Source organism: Megalobrama amblycephala, linkage group LG4, assembly GCF_018812025.1.
Source record: "Megalobrama amblycephala isolate DHTTF-2021 linkage group LG4, ASM1881202v1, whole genome shotgun sequence".
Taxonomy (NCBI): Eukaryota; Metazoa; Chordata; class Actinopteri; order Cypriniformes; family Xenocyprididae; genus Megalobrama; species Megalobrama amblycephala.
The window spans coordinates 43631650-43653592 of NC_063047.1; the positions used below are offsets into that span (position 1 = coordinate 43631650).

At 36.5% G+C, this 21943-nt stretch overlaps 1 protein-coding gene across 1 annotated transcript in view; it reads right to left on the reverse strand.

The window, feature by feature from the left end:
- brinp1 (bone morphogenetic protein/retinoic acid inducible neural-specific 1) overlaps nt 1-21943 on the reverse strand; it is a 184404-nt gene that overhangs the window by 137941 nt on the left and 24520 nt on the right. The window lies entirely within an intron of this gene.

The following is a 21943-nucleotide window of genomic DNA, read 5'->3' on the forward strand; positions in this document are numbered from 1 at the left end:
ATGATGATTACAGTAGCAGATTATTGAATGATAAAGACTTGCACAACACTATATGACCTCAAAGCACTTTTACCACAGTGCATGATTTGAAACACCAGTCACAATAAAAGACCTCAAAGACTTGTATATTAATCACCCTCGTGTCATTCCAAACCTGTAAGACTTTCGTTCATCTTCGGAACACAAATTAAGATCTTTTTGATGAAATCTGAGAGCTCTCTTTCCCTCTATTGACAGCAGCGCAACTATGACTTTGATGCTTCAAAAAGTTCATAAAGAGATCAAATTTTCTGAAAAGACTCGATCACTTTATATGATGAACGGATTAAATTTAGGCTTTTATTCACATATAAACATTGATAATTCATCAACTCACACATGATTTTTGGTAAATGGAAGCTCAAGCTTGTTTTCTCGATGTGCAAGAACCAATGAGGTTCATTATTGTGTTACGCATCACGTTTGAGCTTCTATAAGAACCAATGAGGTTCATTATTGTGTTACGCATCACGTTTGAGCTTCTATAAGAACCAATGAGGTTCATTATTGTGTTACGCATCACGTTTGAGCTTCTATAAGAACCAATGAGGTTCATTCTTGTGTTACGCATCACGTTTGAGCTTCTAGAAGAACCAACGAGGTTCATTCTTGTGTTACGCATCACGTTTGAGCTTCTAGAAGAACCAACGAGGTTCATTCTTGTGTTACGCATCACGATTGAGCTTCTAGAAGAACCAACGAGGTTCATTCTTGTGTTACGCATCACGTTTGAGCTTCTAGAAGAACCAACGAGGTTCATTCTTGTGTTACGCATCACGTTTGAGCTTCTAGAAGAACCAACGAGGTTCATTCTTGTGTTACGCATCACGTTTGAGCTTCTAGAAGAACCAACGAGGTTCATTCTTGTGTTACGCATCACGTTTGAGCTTCTAGAAGAACCAACGAGGTTCATTCTTGTGTTACGCATCACGATTGAGCTTCTAGAAGAACCAATGAGGTTCATTCTTGTGTTACGCATCACGTTTGAGCTTCTATAAGAACCAACGAGGTTCATTCTTGTGTTACGCATCACGTTTGAGCTTCTATAAGAACCAACGAGGTTCATTCTTGTGTTACGCATCACGTTTGAGCTTCTATAAGAACCAACGAGGTCCATTCTTGTGTTACGCATCACGTTTGAGCTTCTATAAGAACCAATGAGGTCCATTCTTGTGTTACGCATCACGTTTGAGCTTCTATAAGAACCAATGAGGTTCATTCTTGTGTTACGCATCACGTTTGAGCTTCTATAAGAACCAATGAGGTTCATTCTTGTGTTACGCATCACGTTTGAGCTTCTATAAGAACCAATGAGGTCCATTCTTGTGTTACGCATCACGTTTGAGCTTCTATAAGAACCAATGAGGTTCATTCTTGTGTTACGCATCACGTTTGAGCTTCTATAAGAACCAATGAGGTTCATTCTTGTGTTACGCATCACGTTTGAGCTTCTAGAAGAACCAACGAGGTTCATTCTTGTGTTACGCATCACGTTTGAGCTTCTAGAAGAACCAATGAGGTTCATTCTTGTGTTACGCATCACGTTTGAGCTTCTATAAGAATCAACGAGGTTCATTCTTGTGTTACGCATCACGTTTGAGCTTCTATAAGAATCAACGAGGTTCATTCTTGTGTTACGCATCACGTTTGAGCTTCTATAAGAATCAACGAGGTTCATTCTTGTGTTACGCATCACGTTTGAGCTTCTATAAGAACCAACGAGGTCCATTCTTGTGTTACGCATCACGTTTGAGCTTCTAGAAGAACCAATGAGGTTCATTCTTGTGTTACGCATCACGTTTGAGCTTCTAGAAGAACCAATGAGGTTCATTCTTGTGTTACGCATCACGTTTGAGCTTCTATAAGAACCAATGAGGTCCATTCTTGTGTTACGCATCACGTTTGAGCTTCTATAAGAACCAATGAGGTTCATTCTTGTGTTACGCATCACGTTTGAGCTTCTAGAAGAACCAACGAGGTTCATTCTTGTGTTACGCATCACGTTTGAGCTTCTAGAAGAACCAATGAGGTTCATTCTTGTGTTACGCATCACGTTTGAGCTTCTATAAGAATCAACGAGGTTCATTCTTGTGTTACGCATCACGTTTGAGCTTCTATAAGAATCAACGAGGTTCATTCTTGTGTTACGCATCACGTTTGAGCTTCCAGAAAAGGTTTGTTCTCATGCGTCAAGCAGGTTCAGTTGAGCTTCTGTTTATGTTCACTGATCAAAGTTTGTATGTGAATAAAGTCAAAATTCAGTCTGTTCATATACAGTGATCGAGTCTTTTTGGAAATTTGGACTAAACCGCATAATATGGTTTAGTTTTATGATCTCTTTATGAACTTGTTTAAAAGTTGTGTAGCTGTCAATGCAGGGACCGATATCTCTTAGATTTCATCAAAAATATCTCCATTTTTGTTTCGAAGATGAACGAAAGTCTTACAGGTTTGGAACGACATGAGGGCGAGTAATTAATGACAGAATTTTCATTTCCAAACTACCGCAATACGTACAATAACCAATGTAATAAAACATTTGCTGCATCTGAAATTGCATACTTCTCTACTATATAGTAGGAGAAAAAAAGAAGTATGTCTGAATTAAAAGAGTAGACAAAAAGTACCCGGATGACCTACATATGATGGACACTTCACTATCCCATGAGGCAACGAGAGAGGATTTATGAATGGCAGTGATGCAATGCAACTGATGCTGGTAAGTCACATGAGAATAACAACATTTTTATATTGTACTTTTTTAGCAGTCACAAAGTAAATACTTATTCAAAATAAGGACCTACTCAAGAGAGTAACTATGAAAGTGTCATGAAATGTGCAGGACTCAACATAATATCACATTGCAGAAATGTCGCCACAGGCATGTATGAAACCTAATCTTGTTTGCATAACCTTCAATAGCAGTGTGAAATTTTATTGTATTAGCTGTTTTAAAATCCCAGTTTGCAGACCTCCATACTAACCTGACTCACTGCCCTTTTCACAGATGAGGATGAATTACAAACAGGAAGTACAGCCTTCACTTTATTCAGACTAATTGGTGTCATGATAAGTTCAAGCGGGGGTGAGTGTCAGCGTTATGATGTGTTGTGACACGGGTTTGGTTTGTGGAGCGCATCTCCTCTGGCTAATTAACGCCGTGCGAGCGTTCGCACATCAATTTATTGCATTAGCTTCATTGATGCAATTAAGAGGTACAAACTGATATCCTGCATGAAAGTGAGATGGACACGAGTAAATACCCTCCTGTAAAAAGAATTTGTAACAGAGATGTAAACAGTATAAAACAACACAAGCCATGAAATTATGAATCTGAGTCAAGAAAAAATGATTTTTGGTCGTATATCCGATGCATATCCTCTTTAAAAATAAATAGCATTGGCAAAATTTTAGGATGAAAAAATAAGTCCATAAAAAATCACATATACAGAGTCATTTTATATCTTCTTTCGAGGATAATATTTAATTAAGTGTTGCTGTTTGTCACTAGGCTTTGAGTCATGTTACACAGTATATTAAGGTGTTTTATAATTTTATTAGTTGCACTTGACATACATTTATGTGAGTTTGATGTGATTACCTTAATTAAGATCTTGAGATCTAATTAAAATCCATATTATCTCATAATTTATACTTCTGAGTCAAGAAAAAAAAAGTCTGTCCACCCTTTATGTTGAGACACTCCAATCGTATTAAAACCGTCTCAACATCATGTTTCGCCTCCAAATGGAAGAAAAGCAGACCGTTCTCATTACTGTGATGTTAAAAAAGACATTTTTAAGTTGTAAGTAAAGATAATGGTACACTGTATAAAGTGGTAACCCTTCAGGAGCTGTATTTTATGGAAGAGGATTAGGGCCAAGCAATAATAAAAAAATAAAACCATCTCGAGATTAAAGTTGTTAAATTTAGAGGAAAAACTCGTTAAATTTCGAGAAAAAAATTTAGATAAAATGTTGAGAATAATGTCATTAAATTACGAGAAAAAAGTCGTTAAATTACGAGAACAAATTCGTTAAATTATGAGAAAAACTCGTTAAATTTTGAGAAAAAAGTCGAGATAAAATGTTGAGAATAATGTCATTAAATTACGAGAAAAAAGTTGTTAAATTACGAGAACAAATTCGTTAAATTATGAGAAAAATGTCATTAAATTTAGAGAAAAAAGTCGAGATAAAATGTTGAGAATAAACTCATTAAATTATAAGCAAAAAAGTCGTTAAATTACGAGAACAAATTCGTTAAATTATGAGAAAAATGCCGCTAAATTTCGAAAAAAAAGTCGAGATAAAATGTTGAGAATAAACTCGTTAAATTATGAGAAAAAAAGTCGTTAAATTACGAGAACAAATTCGTTAAATTTCGAGAAAAAAGTCGAGATAAAATGTTGAGAATAATGTCATTAAATTACAAGAAAAAAGTCGTTAAATTATGAGAACAAATTCGTTAAATTATGAGAAAAATGTCATTAAATTTTGAGAAAAAAGTCGAGATAAAATGTTGAGAATAATGTCATTAAATTACAAGGAAAAAGTCGTTAAATTATGAGAAAAATGTTGTTACATTTCTAGAAAAAAGTCGAGATAAAATGTTGAGAATAAACTCGTTAAATTATGAGAAAAAAGTCATTAAATTACGAGAAAAAAGTTGTTAAATTACGAGAACAAATTCGTTAAATTATGAGAAAAATGTCATTAAATTTTGAGAAAAAAGTCGAGATAAAATGTTGAGAATAAACTCGTTAAATTATGAGAAAAAAGTCATTAAATTACGAGAAAAAAGTTGAGATAAAATGTTGAGAAAAAAGTAATTAAATTACGAGAAAAAAGTTGAGATAAAATGTTGAGAATAAAGTCATTAAATTACGAGAAAAAAATTTTTAAATTACGAGAACAAATTCGTTAAATTATGAGAAAAATGTCATTAAATTTTGAGAAAAAAGTCGAGATAAAATGTTGAGAATAAACTCGTTAAATTATGAGAAAAAAGTCATTAAATTACGAGAAAAAAGTTGAGATAAAATGTTGAGAATAAAGTCATTAAATTACGAGAAAAAAGTCATTAAATTACGAGAACAAATTCGTTAAATTATGAGAAAAATGTCGTTAAATTTTGAGAAAAAAGTCGAGATAAAATGTTGAGAACAAAGTCGTTAAATTACGAGAACAAATTCGTTAAATTATGAGAAAAATTACATAAAATTTTGAGAAAAAATTCGAGATAAAAAAAGCAAAAAAGTCAAATTACGAAAGTCAAGTTAAATTACGAATTTGTTCTCATAATTTAACGAATTTGTTCTCGTAATTTAACAACTTTTTCTCGTAATTTAATGAGTTTATTCTCAACATTTTATCTCGACTTTTTTCTTGAAATTCAACGAGTTTTTTTCTCGCCATTTAACGAGTTTATTCTCAACATTTTATCTCGAGTTTTTTCTCGAAATTTAACAACTTTAATCTCGAGATGGTTTTATTTTTTTATTATTGCTTGGCCCTAATCCTCTTCCGTAGTATTTTACTTGATTCAATCTATAAAAAATAATTTTGCTGGTATAAATTAATGTATTTAGGTTGTTTCAGTGATGCTAAATAATATTTTGACTTGAATAAGACCATGTAATTTAGATGTTATCATTTTTAGTTTGTAATGTTTGTTGTACTGACTTTAATTTCTGGATGATTTTAATGACTGTATTACAATAATAAGAATCATGTGTTGTTGTTTTTTAGCAAGATCATTTTGGAGAAAAATCTGCAAAATATTTTGGTTCTAAAAATATTCTTCAGTGTCTTTTTTGCAAAACACTTTATTAATATTTTATTATATATAATTTGTGCAATATTTAGCACAGGTCTTGTCTCTGTGAAATTCGCCTGCAAAGGCAAAATATATGCGAGTTTAACACGACCAGCCTGTGTATATGCTATTAAAATGAGATGCATTTCCATATCACAGCATATGTCAGCAGCACTCTTTATGACTGTCTATCCAGCGGCGTGTTTTTATGTCGTGATAAGAGCCATTTTCAACTGTAATGATCCTCAAGATCTTCTCCTCCAGCTTCGGAAGCCCAAACTCTGTGATATTAAAAAACAACATTTTCCTCCTCATGAAGAACATCAGACAGCATGTGACGTGACACAGCAACTAAACTAACAGTCCTCAGTAGTGTGTCAGAAGCTCAGTCAGTGTCCTTTTTGCCTCAGAAGTGTGTACATTATATTGTGCTTGCAGTCCTATGGCTGATGCAACTCCCCTTTTTATACATTTTAGTATAAGACCATAAAAAAAAAACATTTTTGCTGCTTCTTTAGAGGGAAATATAAAATTAAATGCTGCTGTTGTCACTAGATTTGAATCATTTTTATACATTATTGTGTTTTGTAGTTTTCTTCCAGGAACGAACATGTCACAATATTCCTCATTTAAATCATTCATACGCAGAATAAAGGGGCGGGGCTTGGTTGAGTTGTGTTGAAAATGGCGGTTATGGTAAGGGGCGGGACATTTCCCAAATGACCAATCACAACACACTGCTCCAGCCGACCAATCAGAGCGCATTGTGCTTTTCAGAAGGCGTGGCTTCATAGAGACAGGAACTAAACAGAGCGTTACTGACAGACTGGGAAGAGAGGAGATGCAACAATGGAGAATATGAGGAAAATAATAAACAATTTATTTAATGTTTAAGATGTTGTCCTCATAAATATCTTCATTTAGCTCTTTATTTGTTAACTTTTGCTGTAGCCATTTTAAAAGGGTAGTGTGAATGTAAATTATGAGTAGAGCAGCTTGTAGTTTGGGAAACTAATTACATGTTTGTGTTTTCACTGTTAATCAAATCTGACCTTACCCACCTTTCAAAAAAAAAGTTTATGAAACATTAATGAATTATACCAAGCATACTTCCATAATTAGCATTCTGCAGGCAAAAGAATGTATTATTAATACTATCTGATAATATATGATCCACGTAAATTTATGGACGGTACCTTCTTACAAACATCCTCCTCACCCTAAAGGCGTTTTCAGGTCTTTATACAGTACATAAATAATTAAGAGGTATATGCTAAGAGCTCCAGGCAACTGAATGCAGATTAATATCCTCTCTTCTATGCAATTATCTAATTGTCAATGAAATAATTTCTTCCCACTTCCTGTACGGCTGTTTACAGTCTTTAATGAATGAAGATCTTGGAGTCTGTGAGTTCTGCTGGAAGTGTCACCTGCAGTGGCAGCAATGACAAATATGCAGCTGAGCCGTCTAATGAGGGCTCCTTTAACTAATTAGTTCAGACTAATCTGAGGTTGCCTGTCACAATGTAACAATGCATCATTTTAGTGAAATTAAATACGCGGAGAGAGACACGTTAACCCTTTGACATCTTCACGCCAGTTGTAAAGTTCAGTACGGTAGTTTTTATCTGTAGTTTTTTCAAAGGTCACTGATAGTAGCTGTAATTACAAAGTCAAGGTGAATAATAACAGAGCAGCAAAGTTAATGTATTCATGATACAGCTTTAAAATTTAGCATTTAGTTTGAAACAGTATTTCACTTTACTTGAATGTTATTAAACTTTAACTGAAATAAAATTGAATTAAATTAAATAACTTTCTTTTAGCTAGTTGCCAAGGCAAGATTTATTTTATTTTAAGTTGATGCACTAATAAAACAAATATTTAGATATATTTAATTATAATAATAATATAAAAACATACAACAAAATTAAAATGAAAACAGAAAATTTAAAAAAAATAAAAAGTAATTCAAAATATTAATAAAAATTACAACAGTATTTCAGTTATACTAAAATAAGTCTGATGTGTATTTGTTTTGTATTACACGCTTTGAAAGGAAATCAAATAATAAATATAGCTGCAAGCAGCAATTAACGGGGTTCAGGCGCTTTAAGGCCTTTAAACACATGCGTAAAAAGAGTTTTAGTTTTAATCTGCAAACCTGTAACCATCTCGATCATAGATGGAAAAGACTGTTTACAGCCAATACATGCAATTTATCATAGGAAATATATGGTTTTAAAAGTTATTGAGGTTGAGCCAAAAACCTAGGACTAGTTCGCCAAAGTTGGCTTTTGAAATAATTTCCAATATTTAATAAAAGTTGCTCAGAATGAGTTCTATCATGTGGTACGAATTACGTGGGTGTGCACAGACAATTGCACGATACTTGATCGTTTGTACACATGAAAAACGTGAAGGCGCCCCCTGGTGGCCAATTTATTCGAATTTCTCACAGGCGTCTAGAGCCGTGAGTCAAACAGGCCCAGCGAGTTTCGTTCCTATCGGCCTCCGTTAACCTGGTCTGATAGCTGCTCAAAATTCAGTGGCCGATGGCGGACATGTTTTTTGAGATATGTCAATGTCCTCATAGACAGTCATGGCACCTCGGACGAAAACACTGCATGCCAGTTTTCAAGCTGATTGGACTAACGGTGAAGTAGTTATAGCCATTTTTATGTTTTTTTTCCCTCTTATAGCACCACCAACTGGCCAATCGCTGCGTCCTTTTTCACATGACCACAGAATGAGCTCTTACATAGGCGTGCCAAGTTTGGTGAAAATATCTCATTCCGTTCACGAGTTATAGTCATTTTCGTAAAATTGGCTCCACCCACTTTGAACGTTTTGGTGGTCATTAGGGACCGTGAATTGAAATTTCAACAATTTTTATTTATTTATTTAATTTTATTTTTATTTTTTGATCATTTTTGACAATCAGACTCAGGAGAATCTCACTGCACTGGTTTTGTTCTGATCTGGCCAAAAACCTAGGACTAGTTCGCCAAAGTTGGCTTTTGAAATAATTTCCAATATTTAATAAAAGTTGCTCAGAATGAGTTCTATCATGTGGTACGAATTACGTGGGTGTGCACAGACAATTGCACGATACGTGATCGTTTGCACACATGAAAAACGTGAAGGCGCCCCCTGGTGGCCAATTTATTCGAATTTCTCACAGGCGTCTAGAGCCGTGAGTCAAACAGGCCCAGTGAGTTTCGTTCCTATCGGCCTCCGTTAACCTGGTCTGATAGCTGCTCAAAATTCAGTGGCCGATGGCGGACATGTTTTTTAAGATATGTCAATGTCCTCATAGACAGTCATGGTACCTCGGACGAAAACACTGCATGCCAGTTTTCAAGCTGATTGGACTAACGGTGAAGTAGTTATAGCCATTTTTATGTTTTTTTTTGCTCTTATAGCACCACCAACTGGCCAATCGCTGCGTCCTTTTTCACATGACCACAGAATGAGCTCTTACATAGGCGTGCCAAGTTTGGTGAAAATATCTCATTCTGTTCACGAGTTATAGTCATTTTCGTAAAATTGGCTCCACCCACCACTTTGAACGTTTTGGTGGTCATTAGGGACCGTGAATCAAAATTTCAACAATTTTTATTTTTTGATCATTTTTGACAATCAGACTCAGGAGAATCTCACTGCACTGGTTTTGTTCTGATCTGGTCAAAAACCTAGGACTAGTTCGCAAAAGTAGGTTTTTCAAAAAAAAAATTAAACTTTTGCTGAACCAAGGATTCCAACGATATGAGACACATGAGCTTACACCAAACGAGTCAGAAGTTATGCACCATTTCATACTTTTGACTGCTGTAGCGCCCCCGTCAGGCCGATAGGGGCGAGCCGTGCCTTGCTGTAGACGGTGTGAGTACTGCCAGCCCTCAAAGTTTCTCTTCGACTTTCGGTTTGGTCTGCCCGATCACTGATCCTTGGAAAATTTAATACACACTTGACCCCCTAAAAATACTGAAATATTTATAATACACAATGACTCACATTACAGAAAATATTCTTAATTGTGATGTCAGAATTTTTTTACAAATGAAGGAGAAATTTGTCATGGCTAAATATCCAACTATTTTGCATGTTGTGTCTCTTTGAGAAACACTAGATAATTTCCACTCATTCCTACTTGAAGCAAAAACTCAACAAAAATGAGATGTCTGTCATCATTTACTCATGTTGTTCCAAACCTGCATGACTTATTTTGTTGAGTGGGAATTCTGCTAAACATCTTCTTTTGAGTCTTGTGGTAGAAATACGGCTTTGAAACAACATAAATGATTACAGAATCGTCACTCTCTCACACCGTCATAGTCACCTCTGAACGACACGCTGCCCTAGAGAATCTCAGCCATAACTGCTGGACTTTATTGGATCGATAAGAGCATCCAGGGTTATTCTAATGACGTTCAGATTTTCACTACAATCCCACAACTCTCAAACACTCATCCTGCTTTGAAGCCAGGATTTCGTACAGACGGCATCATGTGCTTCAGGTGTGTTTGACTTGAACAGACTGGTTTGTTGTGTACTGGTTTTAAAGTATATTATTTCCATATTCTGTACTCTTTAGTATGCTAGAGTGTACTTCTTTTTCACAAACTGTATGTAGCACATATAAGCCTCTATAGAGTTCTTGTTGTTGTTTGAACTATACAAGAATTGATGCAAATTGTCTTTTAACCGAGAAGAAACACATCCATCAGACGAATCCCAGCATCTGAAGGACTGACCATGACAAACAGTGTCTGATATTGATATTTCTTGTGGCGCTCAGAGAGCCGCTGAGGCACACGGCCAAACCCACCGCAGGCTTACGGAAAAGTAGAAACATATAATAATTAATCTGTGCACATTTATACTGCACTGAGTGCAATACTGTGACATCGCGAGCAGGGGAACTGTTTAGATGTCTAGCAAAATAATGCAATTTGCGCCATGATTAATGTTTATTGTGCATGAAGAGCCACATTGTCTGTCGGGGCAACAGGGTCATCATTTATTCATCCTCTCACTTTAAGTAATGCACCTCTTCCTATCTAATCGGGAAAATTGCATGTGCATTACGGAAAACATTGCAGAGGCAGGAGGTCACCAGAATACTTACAATGCCATGCTTTATTGTGCCGTTTAAAATGAATACAGTCACCTTGACAGACCTGGGTAAGGTCCACATAAAACTAAAACTGACCCAGTTTGCTTTCTTAATAAATGCCCTTGGTCCTGTTGTGCATGATTCATCAGTGCATGTTATTCCAAAGAAAAAAAGTTTATTTTTGGCATAAAGCTTTCTTAAAGGGGTGGTTGATTATGATTTCACTTTAACTTTAGTTAGTGTGTAATGTTGCTGTTTGAGCATAAACATCATCTGCAAAGTTACAACGCTCAAAGTTCAATGCAAAGGGAGAATTCTACAACAAACGGCTGGAAGGGACTACAACGAGCTTCCTCCTGGGTTGGTTAACATCACTAACCCCAAAATTTACATAAACCCCGCCCCCATGAACACACAACAAAGGGGGCGGGGCCATGTTGGGCTGCTTTAGAGAAGAGGAAGAGTTGTTGTAGTCGAGTGTTGTTGACATGCCGTCATTTTACGCCGGACTGCTTCACAAACGAGGGTCGATTCAACACAAAAGATGAACATGACGGCACATGCTAGTGGATGAGTTGAATCAACTCCACAGCAACTACATCAATTTATCCACTAACCATTCAGAAACGTCTAAAAGTTGTAACTTCTTCCTGAGTCTCTCCATCAGTGTCGACTCCGGTTTGAACAATGTAAGGCTGAACACTTTCGTCATTTTGGCTGCGTGAGATTCTCCAGCTTTGTTGTTGTTGAGCTGTTAAAGCTCCGCCCTCTTCTGGAAAGGGGGCGGGAGCAGCAGCTCATTTGCATTTAAAGGGACACACACAAAAACCTTATATTACATATTTTGAAAGGGGCATAATAGGTCTCATCATTGCCGCAACCACCCTGAACTGTCTTTTGTAGCTGATGTCTCGTATACGCAGCACGAGCTACTGGTTAATCAGTCAAACAGCTATTTGGGCATCGCAAGCTCACATTCAGCTCTAATTCATTCTGGTAAGGAACGCCCACGTTGCAGCACCCAATCAATTTCCATTAGATAGCATCAAGTTATAGCCTATACATTTTTTTTTTCTAGTTTCATATTATGGAAGCACAATGAGTTGTGAATGCAAAACACTACCCAGGGTGTCCATCTCTGTATTGCTTAGAATAAAGCGTGCCTGCTAAATAACTTGATTTCCGCATTACAGAATTATACATTTCTTGCACTTAAAAATCAATGAACACCAGTCGTCTTCAGAAGAGGGTCTCACAGATGAAAATCCTCCTGCTGATGCTCTGTATGACAAGATATTTCATATTAAACACTCATACTATTATCTGCTCTTGTGCTTTAGTCGTCTCCCTCAGAGAAAGACACATGCTGTTTATAAATCTCTCACGGTTTTCTCTCCACTGCCTGAAGGACCACGTTTTGTCAATGTGAATTCACTTATTGATGGGTGTTTGGAGATTAAACAAATCCACTTACTGTATGACCCGATGTGGCCAATGATAATACTTGCAGTCTTTTTCATGCACTTATTTGCACTTATGCACATGCTGTGTGCATCTTGCTGTGACAGCAAAACTTATACAATTTATTTTAAAATTAGTTGCTGCATATTTTAACACATTTATGTAAAATTTTTTGCTAAAATGTTTTAGCACATTTCTAACATGTTTCAAACATGGTTTAGCACATTGCTGGCATGATTTTGCATGTAACTAACACATTGATAACATGTTTCTGCATGTTTAGCAGATTGTTTACATGTTTTTAGCATTTTAGCTCATCACTAGCATGTTTTAGCACATTGCATCATTAACTAACCTGTTGCTAACCTGTATGATGGCTTTACCAGCATGTTTTAACATATCAATAACATCTTTCTAACATGTTTTAGCATTTTGTTAGCATTAACTGACATGCTAACATTGCTAATATGAGGTTACTGTTAAAAATTTGCTCTCAGAAGAATCGGGAGAATGATAATGAGTTTAGATTTGTTTTTTCTTCATTAAACCCTCTTGCACTCGTTCGGCTAATTCTTGTTTTTCCCTTTTTCGAGCCTGTTAAATGGTCTCATTCACTCTCAGAGCTTCCTGTCTTCACTGCTTTATTCAGAAATCTCATTCCTAATGCAGGTCTTGTGTGGACTCAATCAATCGCTGTTTCCCTTCATAGGGGCTGAGCTCCGCTTTGTTCCTGACACTTCACAGGGATGCAGGCTTGTCCCCTATTTGTATTGCGGCTCCCAAGAGCTGCCGGATTGAACCGAGAGAGATTGTGCTTTGTGAGGACGTATCGAACAGTTTCCGCCTACAAACTCCTCTGAGAGGAAGTCGAGGGTTTGGGTTTGTTCTCGAGTCCCCATCCACTCGATGTAGACCACATACTGCCCTTGTAGACGCTGTGCTGAATGTTTGCTGTCAGAGTGTTTTCAAAACCCCAGTGCCAAGGCCTCTAAACCCGATGTGCATAGTCTGAACCTGAGTAGTCTCAATCAATGTGATCTATATGTTCACCAATGCCTTTAACTATAAAAGCAGGCACTGGATATTTCCAGTCCTAGATGCTAATTGCTCAATGCAATGCTCCAGTCATGCTAAAATACATGATGTATTGACAGCTATGAAGTGAAACAGCTGTTTCACCATATAGGCTATTTTCATATTAATGTATTTATTCAAATTAATTTCTATATGCACTTTTAAGAAAAAGTGCATTTTAAATACCTGATGATACAGAAAAATGTTGCTGTGTGTCTAAAATAAAATTCAAGGCATTGATCATGGAGTCAACCATTTTCAGATCTGTCTCAATCACAAAATCCTTACAATGCATTAGAATGTACACTCCCTAAAACAATCCCATAATGCACCACAAAAAGCATGAGCCAACTCACTATAATGACACACAATAGGAGATTTGAAAAGACAAACCATTATATGTCAGCATAAACACACATTTCTAGACAGGTAGTGAACACATCTAGCTGAAAATGAATATTCAGCTTAAATGTTGTAAGGATATGAAACAGAACATTGTGTTTACACAGCATAACAAATCATATCAAATAGATGTAAGTCCTGCCTGTTGTTGATTAAAACCAGCGGTGACGTCCTATATCACTATACGCTGACGTTGTATGTCATGTCACTGGAAATTAAGTAATCACTGTCCAATGTGTAGTGAACCAGGGACCTTACCAAGCGTGAAAAGTGAAGCCAAAGCATCTCGATCGCCACAGGTGGATGGATGCAGTATAGGTCATAAACCCCGCCCCCTCCATGTAATGTAATGAGACGAGACAAACTAAACAGTCAAATTACACGTCAGTATTTTTTCCAAAGATGGTTTCTGTCAGTTTTTATCACACTAATGGTAGTTAAAGTGTTCGTTCTTTAAATAAGTTTGTTTTTAGTTAGTTATTTCATGCAATAAAAACGCAAGTTTAGACGTCATGATTGACAGCTGAGACTGACAGCTTCTCTGAGTACATTGGAGCTTTAATTTCTACATTTCCAGAACTGTTTTTCACATGACATAATGAGTTGTTCTGCTTTATTAACTGATTCTGCAGGAGTGTGGGCGGGGCCGTGATATCGCGGCTGCACTTCGCGCTCACTACTGCGCAGACTTGAGACTCAAGATGTCAGCACCATATTGGCACACTGCCGACTTAACTTACAAAAAGTAGCGTAAATATTACGCTAAAAAATTGTTTTTTAGGTGTCGCGAAAGCACAGAAAGCACAGTGTAAGCTTGCAGCCCAAACAACGTACAGGCACTTCGCACATGTGCTTTGAATAGTTTTTGCAGTACTTTGTTTGTCCACAAGGTGTCAAATCTGAACCGTGCCATTGTTTCACAGTCTAAAAAGAAACAGCAAACATATCCGCCCGCATTACAAGCACTTCTGTGAGGGGATTAAAAGATATCAGCAACTATTTTAAATGTGTACTCTACAAAGGCATTTTATTGTCCATAACTTTTGGAGAGAAAAAGCGCAGAGACTGTACAATGATGAATATTTCTAGTGCACATGTGATGAGCACCTGTGTTTGTGCACACTATTAAATGTATACTTTGAAAGGCTGCGCGTGAGACTGTGCACACACATTAAAAAACAAAGTTACTTTATTTTTGCGTCATTTAAATGCTGTTGGCACTCCTGAGACTTTGCAGTGTGGAAGTGGTCGCACTTCTTGTTAAAGGGGACATATCATGAAAATCAGATTTTTTCCGTGTTTAAGTGCTATAATCGGGTCCCCGGTGCATCTGTCAACACAGAAAACGTGAAAAAGGACAACCCAGTTACTTTGTTTTGGTAAGCCTTTCTGTGCAAGCATGCAAAAAACAGGCCGCTTAGATTTCACTCCCCTTGTGATGTAGGAAGAGGATCTTATTATAATATTACTGGCCCTTAATCTGCACGTTTCCACTCACGGTGCCGCCATTTTGTTTTTGCAAACGTCAACAGTGTATCAGTTCTAACGCCATGGAAAAAGTTTGAGCAAAACATGCTAACTGTTCTGTCGTTGGCTGCACAGACGAGCACTGAACACTATTTAGAGTCTCACTAGCTTGGATAGCCTGCAAGCTCGATTGCTAAAAAAGGAGCATTTCTGTCCGCATAATATTTTGGAAAAAATATTAGACAATTCACAGCATTTGATAGCAATCATAAACGTTAGCCTGGTGTGTATGACTCTGTTCAGCAAACAGGTACTCTATGTACAGTGGGCATCCATATGAGTTTTGCACAAAAGATTAACATGAGTTGAATAAACTTCACAGAAACTACATAAATTTATCCACTGACCATTCAGAAACATCCTAAAAGTTTTAACTTCTTCCTGAGTCTCTCCATCAGTGTCGACTCCGGTTTGAACAATGTAAGGCTGAACACTTTTGTCATTTTGGCTGCGTGAGATTCTCCAGCTTTGTTGTTGTTGAGCTGTTAAAGCTCCGCCCTCTTCTGGAAAGGGGGCGGGAGCAGCAGCTCATTTGCATTTAAAGGGACACACACAAAAACGGCGTGTTTTTGCTCACACCCAAATAGGGGCAAATTTGACAAGCTATAATAAATGATCTGTGGGGGATTTTGAGCTGAAACTTCACAGACACATTCTGAGGACTTATATTACATCTTGTGAAAAAGTAGCATTATAGGTCACCTTTGAGTTTATGATGTTGTCCTTTATGCATTCGGATTTTTTTTAGAATGAATGCATTTTTTTTTTTTTTTTTTTGCATTAAAAATATTATTTATTTTTTAAAAAGTTGAGTGACACTTTAAATAGGACAACCATTAAAGGACTATGACGAATTACGTAGGTAAAAACTGCATTTGTAAATTAAATAAATCCAAGTTGTAATTTGTGGCCCTTTTGTGGCATTTTATGAGGTTTAAATGCAGCCCTCTTGGCCTCCGAACTTGAGTACCCCTGGCATAGTACAAGTACACAGCGTATAGTGCGTCATCTTGGACACAACTGCTGAAATCGTGTTTCTCTGGCATTTTTTAACAAAGACTCCACCAGAAAGTGAATTTCTACCATGGCAGCAACGGCAGACGCTGGGCGATCTGCCACAGAAACTCAATCCCCTGAGGTCCTGCCGGCCAACCAGCAGGACTCTGACTGCGTTCTTGTTTTATATTATTTCATATTAGATTTGTATTCATGTCGCACGCTGCACTACGGGGGAGAGCTAATCAGGGGAGGGTAAAGCGAGTGTAGTGCAATTTGTCCCGTTCAGATTAGGAGGCGTCACAATTATGAAAGCGCTGCAGGCTCTGCACACCTCTCTGGACGGCCACACAAACGCTCTGCCAATTACAGCCGCCGAACGCGAGCGAGCGCAGCAGATTCATACGGCTCGCGCACACTGACCTTCAGGAGTCTGAGCTCAGCACTCTCGGCAGGATAATTAAATGCCTGCCTCAACCCAATCAGCAGAGCTCAGATCAATGCACGATTTTCAAAACAAACTAATTCACTAATGGTCTGACTTATTGTTCCAATTTACCTGGCCGGTGAATTACGGTCCTCCGATCAGACAGGGGAGGAGACGAGGAGGATCAATGAAGAACGGAGGCAGAGACAGAAACGCCTCTGAGCGGAACCGCTGCCGTGGACGGGTCATTTCGCTGAGTGCTTCTGAGCAGGACGGCCGCTGTCGTAAAGCCAAGTAATTAACGCGCTCAGACCGACAGCTTGGCCGGTCAAGGTGTCGGGGAGTTTGTTCCAGATAAATTAGCCATGCTAGGCTTGTAGCGAATTAAATTAAACAAAAGATAATTCATTCTTAATCACCAGTTGAATCGACTAGATTCACACAAGATATTCGTTTTTACCAATCATCATGTCATGTGACTTAGAGGTAGAAATGCATTGATTATTATTATTTATTTTTTTACACTTCTGTCTATTATTTTGGTCTCTTGTGGAAAAGAAGTACACTTTTAAAACAAGTACTCATTACGGAAATAATATACTTTTAAAGAATGTACTGAATGTAATGCTTTCAGACACTTTATTCCATGTTAAGCGCAATTAAGTTTACATTTATATTAAATGCAATTAGTTCATTTAAGTAGGAGTTAAGTACATCTTTATATGTAATTTTATAATTACTTATGTTATCTTTGAAATAATTCTGTTGTCTAGTTGAAACTATACATGCTTTAGTAGGCTATATTAGTCGACATCAACGTAAGTGTTCTTCTTCAAATACTTTAAAGTAAATCTCTCAATTTTACATTATTACAAAGTGCACTTTTATAAGTTAAGAAACAGTCATGAAAGTTTACTTTTTAAGTACACTTAAGTGGCCTTTTGTTTCATTTATATTATCTGCAAGTACAGTTTCTTTTAATATACAGTCTCAAAAGTGCTGGATTAAAAACAACCCAAGTTGGGTTGAAAATGGACAAACCCAGTGGTTGGGTTAAATGTTATTAAACTCAACTGTTGTTTAAAAATGACTGTATTTCTTGCTTAAAATGAACCCAAAGGTTGGAAATTAACATTTATTAATATGTTTAATGAATAATAATTAAACAATAAACATTTATTAAATTGCTTATTAATAAATATTCACCTTTTGATTATTATTGTTGCCTCTAATTTTAATTTCCAACCTATTTTGGGTTCATTTTAAGCCAGCAATGTAGTCATTTTTAAACAATAGTTGAGTTAAATAAAACTGCCCAGCATGTTGGATCAAAAATTTAACCCAACCGGTGGGTTAAAACAACCCAATCACTGGGTTTGTCCATTTTCAACACAGCTTGGTTTGTTTTGAACCCAGCACTTTTTAGAGTGTACTTTTAAGATTTGAAGTGCACTTCAAGTGTGCATTTAATACAATTAAGTGCACTTCTTTTAACAAGGGATCGTCTATTTTGACTTTACAAGTCAGTAGGCGTTTCCAGAATAATCTGCACTATAGTCGACCAGTCTTTGCCGTTATGTGAGAGCATATACTTGCTAAACACGCCGATAAATTATGTTCTGTTTTATAGATGGATGAACCTGCATCTGTACAATTGCTTTGTTTTCCTTTCTGTTTTCATCAAGCAAATGGAAGTTTCATGAAAACAAATGCCTGACCGGAGAGGGATAGGGATTTTTCTCCATTCCTTGCCGATCGTGAACACCATGTGTCTCCTTTGTCAGCGTGTTTAAACAGATATGCTAATCGGTCGACTCCCGCGGTCATTTGTAAGCTCATACCGGGACGAGGCACTTAACATTCCACCCACTCGCCCTGTGGAGGAAAATCACGCGCTTTCTGAAAACAAGTCTGTTTACTGCACCAAAGGACACGTGACGTCCTGGGGGTCTTTACATGAGTTTCCTTCAGTTTGACTGAAGATCTCACAACACTAACATTCAGAAGCCTCAAACCCGTGACTGACACACCTGTCAAACAGGACAAACAGAAATCTTGGTCTCAAAATATGTAATGTAGCCCTACAAACTTAAGTAGGTTTGGCAGAAAACACATAACTATAATATAACTAATGTTATTACTAAGGTGGAAAGTGTTTGAAATAAACTTCTGCATTTGTCACCGGTGTGAAATTAAAACATCTCAAAACAGCCATCCTAACTAGTCTGGCGTTGACATAAAATAAGGCTCCAAAATTAATAAAAATGCCCCCCAAAATTTAAGATATGAATTGCCCTTGTATGAGTTCTTGTATGTTATGTTTATAACACACAATAGATAAGCAATATCACACGCGCAAGAGTGTTATTTTCTCAAATATCAGCACGATTGCAAAAAGCAGTTCAAAAAGCAATAAGTTGATTATATGAATTGATCATTTTTAGACACAACGTTGTCAATTTTGGCAATGCTCTGTTTTGCCAATGAAATACTAAAATACAATATGACTCTCTAAGTAAGTAAATGATTCAATGACCAACTCATAAAGTCAGTGGACATGAATGAATCAGCTAGTTTGAATGAATCAGTTGAATGAATGATTCTAAGATTCACTTATTACCTACTGGTGGTTTAAGTTTCATATAAAATAATATTATTTAATTTTTATTTAACATTTCATATTTCTATATTCAAAATGTTATATTTAAAACATTACTCTCATAACTTTATTTAGGCAATTGATAAATGGTAACTTTACAACAATATGTAACTTTACTTTTTTTAAATAATTATAAGAGGGGTGCCAAAATATAATGTAGAGACTTTCATGATATCCTGATTTTTTTTTTTTTTTTCATCTTTGCCTTCCTATAATGATGAAAATATATCATTATTTTCTTGAATCCAGTTGAACTTCCCAACACCAGTTATGACAACTTTTGAATCAAAGTTTTGAATCGAAACGTTCAGTTTGAATCAAAAGTTCTTTACTTGCGAAATTTAAATCAGTTGTTGTTAAAACATCTCTGTTGTAATGCTCTCACAGGAAAATCATTGGATATTTGATAAATTAGCTATATTAGTTCTATCAAGATCATAACTTACATTTTAGCATATGATCATTTTAAAAATGTACCTGATGTTTAATCAGATATTCAATAAATACATTCATGATTATGTTCCTATATTTTTTTCCTTAAATCAGTGGTTTTAAAGACTAAATATTTACAATAACGTCCTCACAGAGATATTCAGCATTTGTTCTATTATTTTCCATGTTTTGACTCATGAGATGGTGCATGAGCATGAGACGGTGGATCGGCACCCGTTTTTTCCTGCAGTGTTCACATGGAAATGCTTTTGTGAGACGTGATGCGTGCTGAAAGGCTGCAGCAGAGAACACACACTGACTTCTGCTGCGCGCCACGCACAATGTTCCCCCAATGGACCTCGAACAAGAGCACGAGCTGCTGAGGATGTAAATGACGCGGCTCCGATGAGTGCTGTTCACATGTGTGAATGTCACAAGACGCCGTCCACCTGGAGCTGACAGTCGTGGTACTTTTGAGACTCAACTGGAGATGTTAAAATTCATGAGCATGTTATGTGTGCATGAACATCTGCGCCAGTTTGGACAAGAGGCCACGTTACATTAATCCCATTAATATATGCACAATTGTGTGTGTGCATGAAGAGTTTAAAAGCACATGCGAGATGATCTAAATCATTGATTTGTTTGCTTTAGCTTACATGTCAACTTCTGACTCAACTAATGAAATGAGTTTGGAGCAAGCTTCACTATTGCTATTGCTCATATTTAGAGTTATAGCACTTTAAACAACCCTTACTAAGTAAGTAAGTAAAGTTTATATAGCTGCCCAGAGTGCTGAACAGAAATCATCTGGAGGTGTGAAAGAGAACATTGAAGAAGACCAATTACAAACAAAAAAAGATTTAAGTTAAGAAATAATCCGTAACTGATAAAAACATTTACTTTTAACAACAGAACTTATTTGTTTAGCTAAGCAAACTTTACAGTTCAAAATGACACCGAGATTTCTGACCAAAGATGAAATTGAAGGGAAATAATTATCAAGCTCATTACTAAGAGCACCTCAGATAATATTTCGGTTTTGTCTTTTTAAAGTTGGAGAAAGTTATCTGACAACCACTTTTTGTCCTCAAAACATCCAGCAAAGGTTGAATGAAATCACCAGTTTGCAAAGCGCTGAGTGTCATCAGCATAAAAATGAAAAGAAACATTGTATTTCCTAATAATACTGCCAAGGGGAAGCATATAAAAATGAAATAGAAGCGGGCCCAATACGGATCCCTGAGGTACCCCACTAGTATTAAAAGCAGAGGATGAGGAAAACAACCCCTAACTGTTAGCATTGCACCCTTTGTGACAAAGAAGTGTACTTAAGTGAATTCATTGTGTACTACTTTTTCACAAAGGATGCATTTAGAAAACTGTACTTGCATTAAATTGTAAAGTGTATGTTCAGTCTTGGTTTCGTTTTCACTGTGTTTCCTGTTCTGTTTCATTGTGCCCTAATTAGTTTCCATAGTTACTGATTTAATTCACCTGTTTGTACTTTGATTACTCTCCTATGTATTTAAGACCTTAGTTTCCTATGTTGTGCGTTTGGTATTTTTTATGTTACTGTGGAAAGCTAAAATGATCTCCTAGTGTTTCTCCTTCGTTTGATAAATAAGTCTTTTGTTTCATTCGTGTGAGTCTCTAAACATGACATATATACACTGTGTGCAGAATTATTAGGCAAGATGATTTTCTAATCATATTTTTTTCCAAGCACATTTTACCAATTCCAAACCACTCCAATCTTAAGAACTACTATTAATTTTGTATTCAATCATTTATAAGTGATATATAATTGTTCATGAAGGCTGGGAATGAACAATGCCTTCATTTTCAGGTGTGCATAATTATTAGGCAATTCTTTTACAGACAAAATGAGCCAAAAAACTCAGACCGAAAAGTCAAAAAAATTATTAAATGCTCATGAGAAGGATGCAATACTAAGACAATACTAGAAAATGCAAAGTTAAGGCATGAC